The 11547-nt window shown below is 35.4% G+C and overlaps 1 protein-coding gene and 1 pseudogene across 3 annotated transcripts in view; both read left to right on the plus strand.

Annotated features, from left to right (window-relative positions):
• STXBP5L (syntaxin binding protein 5L) overlaps positions 1-11547 on the plus strand; it is a 348094-nt gene that overhangs the window by 256720 nt on the left and 79827 nt on the right. The window lies entirely within an intron of this gene.
• Positions 10677-10831, plus strand: LOC119046994 (uncharacterized; annotated as a pseudogene).

Here is an 11547-nt window from a genome sequence, read left to right on the forward strand (position 1 = left end):
AATATAACCAAAGTAAACAGCAAAAAAGAAATATAAATGAAAAATTAGTGAAATAGAAGGTAAACATTATAGTACAGCAATAAAACGACAAAATATTTTTCCAAAAGTTTACAAAGATATACCATATATTCTAGGTGTGTACTAGTCTATCCTATCTAGCAAGACTGGTCAAGAAATAAGAAAAAAACATAAACAATACCAGGAATGAGAAAGGGAGCTACAGATTCTACAGACATTAAAAAATAAAGTAAGTTTATGAACAACTTATGCCTATAAATTGACAATATAGATGAAATCAAGATTTCTTAAAAGAAAAAATTACAAAAACTGACATTAAGCACATAGGAAAACATAAATAGCCTTCTATCTTTAACATTTTTTTTCAATTTAAAATTAAATACCCAGAGAAAAGAACATTGCAGGACTCAAATGTCTTTGTTGATTACTTCTATCACACATTGAAGGAATAAATAAACAGGGGAAAGTAAGGGAAGGGCCAAGCAAAGAAACACAAATAGAGGACTCATGGTCATGGACAATGTCAGGGGGATTGACTGTGGGAGTGGATAAAATGAGGTAAGAATGAGCAATGGGGGGAAAAGATAGGACAATTGTAACTGAACAACAATAAGTTTTAAAAAAAAAGAAATGACACTAATGTTATACAAATAATTTCTATGAAATAGAAACAAGAGGGAAATCTTTCTAACTGGTTATCTGAGGTGAGCACAATGTTGAAAACCAAAACTTGTAGAAGATTGTAGCATAAAAGTACAGGCCAGTCTCAGTCATGAACATAGATGCAAAATTCATAAATAGAATATTAACAAATGGAAGACAGACATATATAAGAATCATAACCAATTATAACCAAGGTGGATTTATTCCAGGAATATGAATTTAATATTTGAATATCAATCAGTAAAAATGTCTATTTAACATAATAAAGGAGAAAGAAAATAATATGATTATCTCAATACAGTTATGCACTGCATAACCACATTTTGGTCAATGACCACCTTTTCAACAGTGGTATACCATGTATCTTAGATATGTACTAGTCTATCTTACCTAGATTTGTATAAGCATACTGTATTATGTTCACATGACAAAAGTGCCAATGATACACTTCTCAGAACATATCCTTGTAGTTAAGTGACATATGACTACATGCAAAAATTATCATAATTGACATGTTTTTATGATTTTAAAACTCCTGAGAAAACCAGGAATAGAATAATATTTCTTCAACTGAATAAAGTCCATCAATGAAAAACCTACAAATAACATCATACTTGCTTGTGAAATTCTGACTGTTTCTCTATTAAAATTGATAACAAGAAAACAATAGCCAACCTCATCAACTTTGGTACTGTACTTAACACACTAGTAAGGGTGAAAAGCAAATTAAATATAATGTGCCTAAAGGTTAGATAGAAAATATTAAAGTTCCTTTTATTTGCCAGTGATATTATGGTATATGTAGGAAATTCAAAGGAATCTACAAAAAAATTACAAAAACAATAGTGAACTTAGCAACCTTGAAGAATAAGTATTCTTCTATTCTAGTATTAAAAAATCAATCATATTTTTATATAGTAGCAACAAAACAATTAAGAACTATAACCAGGATAGACTTCCAGATGGTACTGACAGCACCATGGAAACATTCGCCAGAGAAAAGCGTAACATGTGAAAGCTATTTTTTCAATTAAATTTATTGAATGTGGGAGGTGGGGGTGGGTAGAGCAGAGGAGAGTAATAAGGAAAGATGAAGACAACTAGTTAAACAATAATACAAAAAAACTTTAAAATAAAGTCAGTTATAGAGGTAGACTGTTCACGAAATGTGTAACTTCTAAGAGTCTAAACAATAAAATTATTGAGGTAAGTTTAGTTAGTAAGATTATGTGTGTTTCAAATGTACATTTCTATGATACATGATCTGTATCATGTATATTGCATTGTGTGCCCACCACCCAAAATCAAATCATCTTTCATTACCATTTATTTGGGCCCCTTTACCCTACACTAGCTCTAACCCCCTTCCCTCTGGTAAGTACCATACTGTTGTCTGTGTCTATGAGTTTCAGGTTTTTGTTTTTAAATGATCACTTATATTCTCTGAGAGGTGTTCCTATGAAGGTAAAGAAAATGAGAAAACATTTATTTTTTTAAATTCACTGAAACTTGGTAAAAATTGAGAGTCTATGGCACTAAAGCCACAATTTGCTGTATACTTTTCCTACCTTCAGCTTGCCAGCATTTCTCATTCCCTTCAACTAAGTCGAAAAGGCCAAATTCCTGGAGAATGTGGCCAAGAGGTTAGAGGCTCCCTTCTGCCAATCCCCCACTCATAGGACAGAGCATAGCAAACCAAAAATAGATACCCTGATTGCTCCCACCCTTGCTTGATCAGAGGGCAGAAGTTTCATGCCAGAAAAGTCCAGATGAGACCAGAGGTTTCCACTCCTGCTAGGGCCTAGACTAGTGGGTCAGCAGTTTTGGCCAGAGGAAAGAGGCAATCTATAAGAACAACAAACTCTGAATCTCTCCCCCAAAGGAATTAGCTTTATTTAAAAAACAGTTTGGGGACATTCAGGCCTAAGGATACTCTCAAAACCAATGAAGTATTGGTAGAAATCAAATGAGACTGATAGCTTCTCTTAATTAAAAGCAACCAGCAGGCCACAGGTGAGCTGGTTTACTAGAGAGAACCAAGACACCGAGAGATCCAAGACACAGCTAAGACTCCTTTTGGGATTTGAACAAACCTCAGAGACAGGCTCTAAATGTAATTGGATTAGAATGTTGAGTAATATACATCCCAGGGAACTGTCAAAAACAATAAAGCAATCACCCAGCTGTGATTATGGTACCTAATGGCTGGATTCACATCAATATCATCAGAGGCAGACAACAGAGTGATCAGAGACAGAAACAAAGAGAACTCTGTTACACCCATTGTCATCCTCGGGTGAATATATGTACACTGAAAGTTTACCCTCTGAGAAGGTCTTTTAAGTCTTCACAATGTAAGGGAAATCACCCTCACTAAAATAGTCTGGTCAAATTACTAAACAAGTAAATAAGCAAACAGCAAAACCAGAGAGGGGTATGGGAAACAGTAATCAGTATCTAGAATTGCTATATCAATATCTAGAATTACCAAAATGTCAGGTACTGACTAATTATGATGAGACATACAAGTAAACAGAAAAGGTGACTCATTCACATGAAAAAATAAGACAACAGAAATATCCTTTGAGATAACCTGGATATTGGCTCTAGCAATGACTTCCTGGCAGCCATTAAAAATACTTTCTAAAAAAAACATATCATGTTTAAAGAAATAAGGGACACTAAGATGATAGTGTCTCTTCAAATAGAGAATAACGACAAAGAAATGGAAGTTATAAAAAGAAAGGGGACCCTAGTTCACTGTTGGTGGGATTGCAGACTGGTACAACCACTATGGAAAACAGTATGGAATTTTCTAAGAAAACTAAAACTGAATATGCCTTTTGATCCAGCAATTCCTCCTGCTAGGATTATATCCTAAGAACCCTGAAACACCAATCTAAAAGAACTTATGCACCCCAGTGTTCATAGCAGCACAATTTACAATAGCCAAGAGTTTGAAGCAAACTAGATGCCCATCAGTAAATGAATGGAACCCAAAACTATGTATGGTACATTTACACAATGGAATTCTATGCAGCAGAAAGAAAGAAGGAGCTCCTACCCTTTGCAACAGCATGGATGGAACTGGAAAGCATTATGCTGAGTGAAATAAACCAGGCAGTAAAAGACAAATACCATATGATCTCACCTTTAACAGGAAGCTAAACAACAAAACAAACAAGCAAGCAAAATATAATCAAACACACTGAAATAGAGAACAGGTTGACAGTGACCAGAGGGGAGAGGGGAGAGAGTTCCAGGGGGAAAGGGGAAGGATTTACAGGAACAAGTATAAAGAACACATGGACAAAACTAAGGGGGGTGGAAATAGGAGGGAAGTGGGGAGCACTGGGGGGTGGGCTGGAATGGGAGTAAAAGACAGAAAACTGTACTTGAACAACAATTAAATAAATTAATTTTAAAAAGAACCAGATGGAACTATATTATATGATACATCAGAATTAACTCAAATGAGTTGAGACTTGAACATAAGACTTGAAACCATAAAAATCCTAGAGAAAAAACATAGGCAATAAGTTCCCCAGCATGTGTGCTTATGATGATTTTGGGGAGGGGGGAACTGACACTAAAAGCAAAGGGAAAAAAGTAAAAATAAATGGGTACGACAACATCAAACTAAAAAGCTTCCCATACAGCAAAGGAAACAATCAATAAAATGGAAAAAATCTATTGAATGAGGAAAAATATTTGGAAATCATATCTTATAAGGGTTAATATACAAAAGATATAAAGAACTCTTACAACTCAATAGCAAAAATGTCAATTTGATTTTTAATTATTTTTACTGTTATTCTATTACACTTGTCCCAGTTTTTCCCTCTTTGCCCTCTTCCACACATTCCACCCCACATTCCCACAGTCAATTCCTACACTGTTATCCATGTGATTGGTCATTATACATGTCTCCTGTCTAGTTTCTAGTTTCTCCTTACACCATCCTACCCTTCTACTCCCTCTAGCCACTCCCAGTCCACTTCATGTTTCCATGCCTGCGGTTCTATTTTTTTTCATTAGCTTATTTTGTTCATTAGATTTCTCTTATAGGTAAGATCACATGGTATTTGTCTTTCACTGCCTGGCTTATTTCACTAAGTATAATACTGTCCAGTTTCATACATGCCATGATGAAAGGTAGGAGTTCCTTCTTTCCTTCTGCTACATAGTATTCCATTGTGCAGATGTACCACAATTTTTAATCCACTCATTTACTGATGGGCATTTCCACTGTTTCTACCACTTGGCTATTATAAATAGCACCTCTATAAACATAAGGGTCCATAAGTTATTTCATTCGAATTTTCAAAAGGCAGATTATCTGAGTAGACATTCTCTCCTAAGAGGACATACCAATATCTGACAGAAACATGAAAAGATGCTCAATATCACTAATCATCAGTGAAATACAAATAAAAACCACAATGAGAAACTACCTCACATCAAATGTGTATCTTATTATCAAAAAGATACAACATAACAAATGGTGTGGAGGATGTAATAAAGGGGAACTCTTATGTACTGTTGATATGAGTGTAGATTGGTGCAGACACTATAGAAAACAGAATGGAGGTTCCTCAAAAAATTAAAAATAGAATTACCACAAAGCAAAAGCAAAAGCAAAGCAATTGCTTTGATTCAGCAATTGCACTTTTGTGTATCTATCCAAAAAAAACAACACTAACTAAAAAAGATATATGCATGTCTAGTCAGTCTATTCACTCTCCTTTCTTATAATAATTTTAATCTCTTCACACCCTTATGAATACTAGTTCATTTGCTATTGATAGTGGGATTGCAAGTGGGAGTTATTTTTGCAGATGTAGGTTTGTTTCCTGGGCTTTGTGGTTTTGTTCTGACAGCAGCATATACAGTGTACGAGATGTGGTGGGTGGAATGACCCTCAGTCAACCAGCTGGAGGAAAGGACCTACAAAAGAATGACCCAACAAGACCAAAACAAAATTACATCCAGAGAACCAATATAAATGGGTTAAAAGGCATCCCAAGATCATCAACTTCAGGAGATCAAGGAGACTGCACCACTGAATTGCACAGTTCTCCTACCACAGAAGTTCATACCACAAAGACAGGGAGTCAAAACGGATCAATTTAAGAAGCAAAGGCTAACAAGAAGAGTCTCCCCAAAAGTAGGAAGACAAAGAAACAACCCTGAATCAAAAAGGAAGGAGGAATTCCCAGAAAGAATGCTAAATGAAATACTAGCAAGTAAACTATCAGATACTAAGTTCAAAATATGGTTGGTTATAAGGAAGCTCCCTGTGCTCAGTGAGAATAATGAAAAACTACAGGCAAGCCACAATGAACTTACTGTGAACTACATCAGCAATAAAAAGGACATAGAAACTATCAACAAGAACCAAAGAGAAAATCAAGAATATAATTTATGAATTGAAGAACACAATGGAAGGAATCAAAATCAGGACAGATGAAGCAGATGATTGAATCAGCAAGCTGGAGGACAAGGTAGAAAAAAATTCCCACAAGGAACAACAAAAGGAAAAAAGATTAAAAATAATAAAGAGGGGTTAAAGGAACTGCAGGAAAACATGAAATGTAATAGTAATAATATCCATATAATAGGGATACCAGAAGGATAAGGGAGAGAAAACCTGTTTGAAAAAGTAATGATGGAAAGCTTCCTTAACTTGATGAGAGAAAAATTCATACAATTCCAGGAAGCACAGAAGGTCCCAATCAGGAGAAACCCAAAAAGGCCCACTCCAAGACACATCATAGTTAAAATGGCAAAATGCAAAGACAAAGAGAGAATCTTAAAGGTGGCAAGGGACAAACTGGGAGTAACATACAAGGGAGTTCCAATGAGGCTAGCAGATGATTTCTCAACAGAAAAACTACAAGCCAGAAAGGAATGGCAAAAAATATTCCAAGTAATGAAAAGCAAAGGCCTGCAACCAAAACTACTCTACCAAGCAAGGCTCTCCTTTGAAATGGAAGGCAAAATAAGGAGTTTCCCAGAAAAAGAAGGCTAAAGGAATAATCTTTCACAGTAGTTTTACAAAACATTTAAGGGAGAGCTAACCACTATTCTTCTCAGACCATTCCAAAAAGCTCAAGAAGAGGGAAAACTCCCAAACTCTTTTCATGAGATCAGCATCCTCCTAATCTCAAAACCTGATAAAGACACAACAAAGGTAGAAAACCACAAGCCAATACCACTGATGAACATAGACACTAAAATCCTTAACAAAATATTGGCAAACTGCATCCAGCAATACATTAAAAAGACAGACACCCTGATCAAGTGAGATTCACCCCAGGGATGCAAGGATGGTACAATATTTGCAAATCAATAAATGTAATATATCACATAAACAAAAGGAAAGACAAAAATCACATGATCACATCAATAGATGTGAAAAAAGCATTTGGTACAGCACCCATTTATAATAAAACATTCAGCAAAGTGAGAGTAGAGGGGGCATATCTCAACATAATAAAGACCATATATGAGAGACCTACAGCCAACTCACACTCAACAGGCAAAAACTAAAAGCTTTCCCCTAAGATCAGAAATAAAACAAGGATGTCCATTTTTACCACTTCTATTCAACATAGTTTTGGAAGTCCTAGCCACAGAAATTGGACAAAAAAAAAAAAGAAATATAAGGCATCCAAATTAGAAAGGAGGAAGTAAAGCTGTCACTGTTTGCTGATGACATGATAGTATACATATAAAACCCTATAGACTCCAACAAAAAGAACTACTCAATCCTAGTACATGAATTTAGCAAGACAGTGGGATACAAATTCAATATTCAGAAATCAAAGGCATTCCTGTACACCAACAACTAAATATCAGAAACAGAAGTCAGGAAAAAATCCCATTTGATATAGCAACAAGAAAAATAAAGTACCTTGGAATAAACCTAACCAAGGAGGTAAAAGACCTGTATGCAGAAAACTACACAACACTGAAGAAAGAAATTAAGGGAGACACAAGTAAATGGAAGCATATACTGTGTTCATGAATTGGAAGAATTAACATCATCAAAATGTCCCTACTGCCCAGAGCAATTTATAGATTCAACACAATCCCTATTAAAATGCCAATAGCATACCTCACAGATCTAGAACAAATTTTTCACAAATTTAGATGCAACCATAAATTACCCCAAATAGCTGCAGCAATTTTGAGAAAGAAAACCAAAACAGGAGGGATCACAATACCTGATGTTAAACAATATTACAAGGCCACCGTAATCAAAACAGTCTAGTACTGGCATAAGAACAGACACATAGATCAATGGAACAGAATGGAGAGTCCAGAAATAAACCCGTGTCTCTATAGGCAATTAATATTTAACAAAGGGGCAGATGTATAAAATGGAGTAAAAATAGCCTCTTCAACAAATGGTGTCAGGAGATATGGACAGCTACATGTAAAAAATTAAACTCAACCACCAACTTATGCCATACATAAAAATTAACTCAAGATGGATAAAAGACTTAAATATAAGTTGTGAAGCCATAAAAGTCCTAGAGGAAATCATAGGCAGGAAAATCTCAGATACTCCATGTAGCAATATTTTCAACAATATGCCCCCTAGAACAAGGGACATAAAGGAAAATAAACAAATGGGACTTCATCAAAATAAAAATCTTCTGCATGGCTAAAGGAAACATTAGCAAAATGAGGAAGGAACAAACCATATGGAAAAACCTCAGACAAGGGTTTGATCTTCAAAATATGTAAAGAACTCATATGACTCCACTCCAGGAAGACAAAAACCCAATTAAAAAATGGGTAATGGACTTAAACAGACACTTCTCCAAGGAGGACATACAAAGGGCCCAGGGGCATATGAAAGGATGCTCGGCATCACTAGCTATCAGAGAGATGCAAATTAAAACCACAATGAGATACCACTTCACTCCAGGCAGAATAGCCATAATAAACAAATCAACAAACAAGTGCTAGAGAGGTTGTCAAGAAAAGGGAACCCTAGTACACTGTTGGTGGGAATGCAGACTGGTGTAGCTACTGTTGAAAACAGTATGGAATTTCGCCCCTCAAAAACTAAAATTTAACTGCCTTTTGACCCAGCAATTTCACTGCTTCAGTTATACCCTAAGAATCCCAAAACACCAATTCAAAACAACCTACACACCACAGTGTTCCCAGCAGCACTATTTACAAAAGCCAAGTGGTGGAAACAGCCTAAGTGGCCATTAGTAAATGAGTGGATTTAAAAACTGTGGTATATTTACACAATGAAATACTACAAAGCAGAAAGAAAGAAGGAGCTCCTACCCTTCATGACAGTATTTTCATGGAACTAGAGAGTATTAGACTAAATGAAATAAGCCAGCCAGTGAAAGACAAGCACCATATGACCTCACCTATAAGTGAAATCTATTCAACAAAAAAAAACAAATGAGCAAAATAGAGCTAGAGACATGGAAATAAAGAACAAACTCACATGGACCAGAGGAGACAGGGGAGGTGGATAACCGGGGGGAAAAAAAGGAACAGTCAAGTTAAGGATCATATATAAAGGGCTCATGGACAAAGACAGTGTGGGTGGGGTTGGCCAGGGGAGCATTTAATTTTGGACGTGCAGGGCGAATAGGGCAGGGGAGAATTACATAATGGGGGAAACTGGGGACAACTGTCACTGAACAAAAATGCAAAAATAAGCCAGCCCTGGCTGGCGTCGCTCAGTGGATTTCAGTGCTGGCCTGTGAACCAAAGGGTCACAGATTTGATCCCTATCAGGCTGCATGCCTGGGTTGCAGTCCAGGTCCATGGTGGGAGGTGCACAAGAAGCAAGCACACATTGATGTTTTCTCTCTTTTTCTTCCTCCCTTCTCCCTCTAGACATAAATAAAATCTTTTAGAAAAATATTTTAAAAAGCTAGGCAGTGAAACACAAATACCTTATGATCTCACCTATAAGTGAAACCTAATCAACAAAATAAATAAGCAAGAAAAATAGAACCAGAGACATGGAAATAGAGAACAAACTGACAGTGACCACAGGGGAAGATGGGAGAGAATAATGGGGGAAAGAATGGGAAGGGTCAAGAAACATGTATAAAGGACCCATGAACAAAGACAACAGGGGTAGGGGGAGGATTGAATGTGGGAGGTGGAGGTGGGTAGGGTGTGGGAAAGTATTAGGGACGGAAATGGGGACAACTGTAATTTAACAACAATAAAAATCCTTTTAATGAAAAAAAATCTGTTAACAGATAATGATAGAACAACTGGGCCAATGTGTAGGGGAAAAATGGACCTCATCTCTACCTCACACCATGATCCAAAATTAACTTGAGATGAATTATATCCTAAAAATGAAATCTAAAATTAAAATTGCTTTTGAGAAAAATAAAGAATATCTTTATGACCATGAGGTAGACAATGATTACTTACATAGTAAGGAATCCAAAAAAAGAATAATCACAATAAAAATGTAATAAATTGTTTTTCAAGTAAATTAATCTTCTCGCCAAAAGATATTTCATTTTCCTTTTTATTTTATTTTTTATTTACTGTTCAATTACAGTTGCCCTGCCTTTTCCCATTGCTCTCCTGCTTTGTCCCCCACATTCCCAAAATGAAAAGTCACATACTGAAAGAAAAATATTCACAATACCTACTTCTGACAAAAGACTTAACAAAATATAAGAATTCAGTTCATGCTTTGGTGTACTAAGTTCTGTAACCTTAAATAAATAGCTTAAAACTCTTTTTTTCTTTTAACATTTTATAGTTGTTCAAGTACAGTTTTCTGCCGTTTTCCACCATCCCTTCCCACTCCCTCCTCTGTTCCCACCCCACCTCGTTATTGTCTATGTGTCCTTTATAATAATTCCTACAAACCCTCCACCCTTTTCCCTTATAATCTGTTCCCCTCCCCCTTCCCGTCACTGTCAGCCTGTTCTCAATTTCAGTGTCTTTGGCTATATTTTGCTTGCTTGTTCATTTTGTTGATCACTTCTTGGCCTTTTGGCTGAGATAAAGTGTAGTATCTGTTCTTATAGTTTAAAACTCTTTAAACATACTTTTACTTACCTATGAAGCATAAGGGTTAGGTATTGTATTACAATGCTCCTTTTCTAAAATTCTGTGATTTTTTTGAACCTACAGCAAGTTCATTGGTACAAATTATATAAAGGGGATGGTGGAAAGGAATATGAACAAAGATGGTTTGGTAATTGAAAATAATGCTTAAGTACCTCTGGATATGGAATTTACATTAGAATAGAAACTCAGAATATTTACTTACAAAGAAAAAATATGCAAGACCCTCCAACAATTATAAGAAAACCATAGTTAGGGTTTATGAATGCCATAAGAAGGCAGAATAGCAGACAGTGAGAATTACAAAATGTTTACTGATCTAGTGTGCCTATCCTTGTATTTGTCAGGAAAGTAACAACAGAAAATAAGAAACACTAATAGTGTCAACAATAAAAATAAATTTAAAAACAATACTAAAAATAAAAATATAGTGCTTATTATAAGTAATTTGATACCATTGAACAAACCACATAGTATGCACTACACAATACTGCATTTTTAATAAGTATAATACTTAAAAATTGTAGCATCTCCTTAAAGATCTTTTTAAAAGTCAATAACCATTTCTCTTGAAAGTGCAAGCTTTGATTTGATCTTTAAAAAAAACCCTAATTTGTTTTATTCTTCATCTTTTTTCAGATGAAGCCACATTATTTAATAAAATAGATATTTCATATGAAAATAGTTTTAAAGGTTTTATACTTTTCACCATCATATTCAATTACCCTTTGGTATATCAACTAGTTATTGCTCATTTTTTTTCAGTATCACTTGTTACAA

The sequence above is a fragment of the Artibeus jamaicensis genome, unplaced genomic scaffold, assembly GCF_021234435.1.
Source record: "Artibeus jamaicensis isolate MK-2021 breed Jamaican fruit bat unplaced genomic scaffold, CSHL_Jam_final contig_3126, whole genome shotgun sequence".
Lineage (NCBI taxonomy): Eukaryota > Metazoa > Chordata > Mammalia > Chiroptera > Phyllostomidae > Artibeus > Artibeus jamaicensis.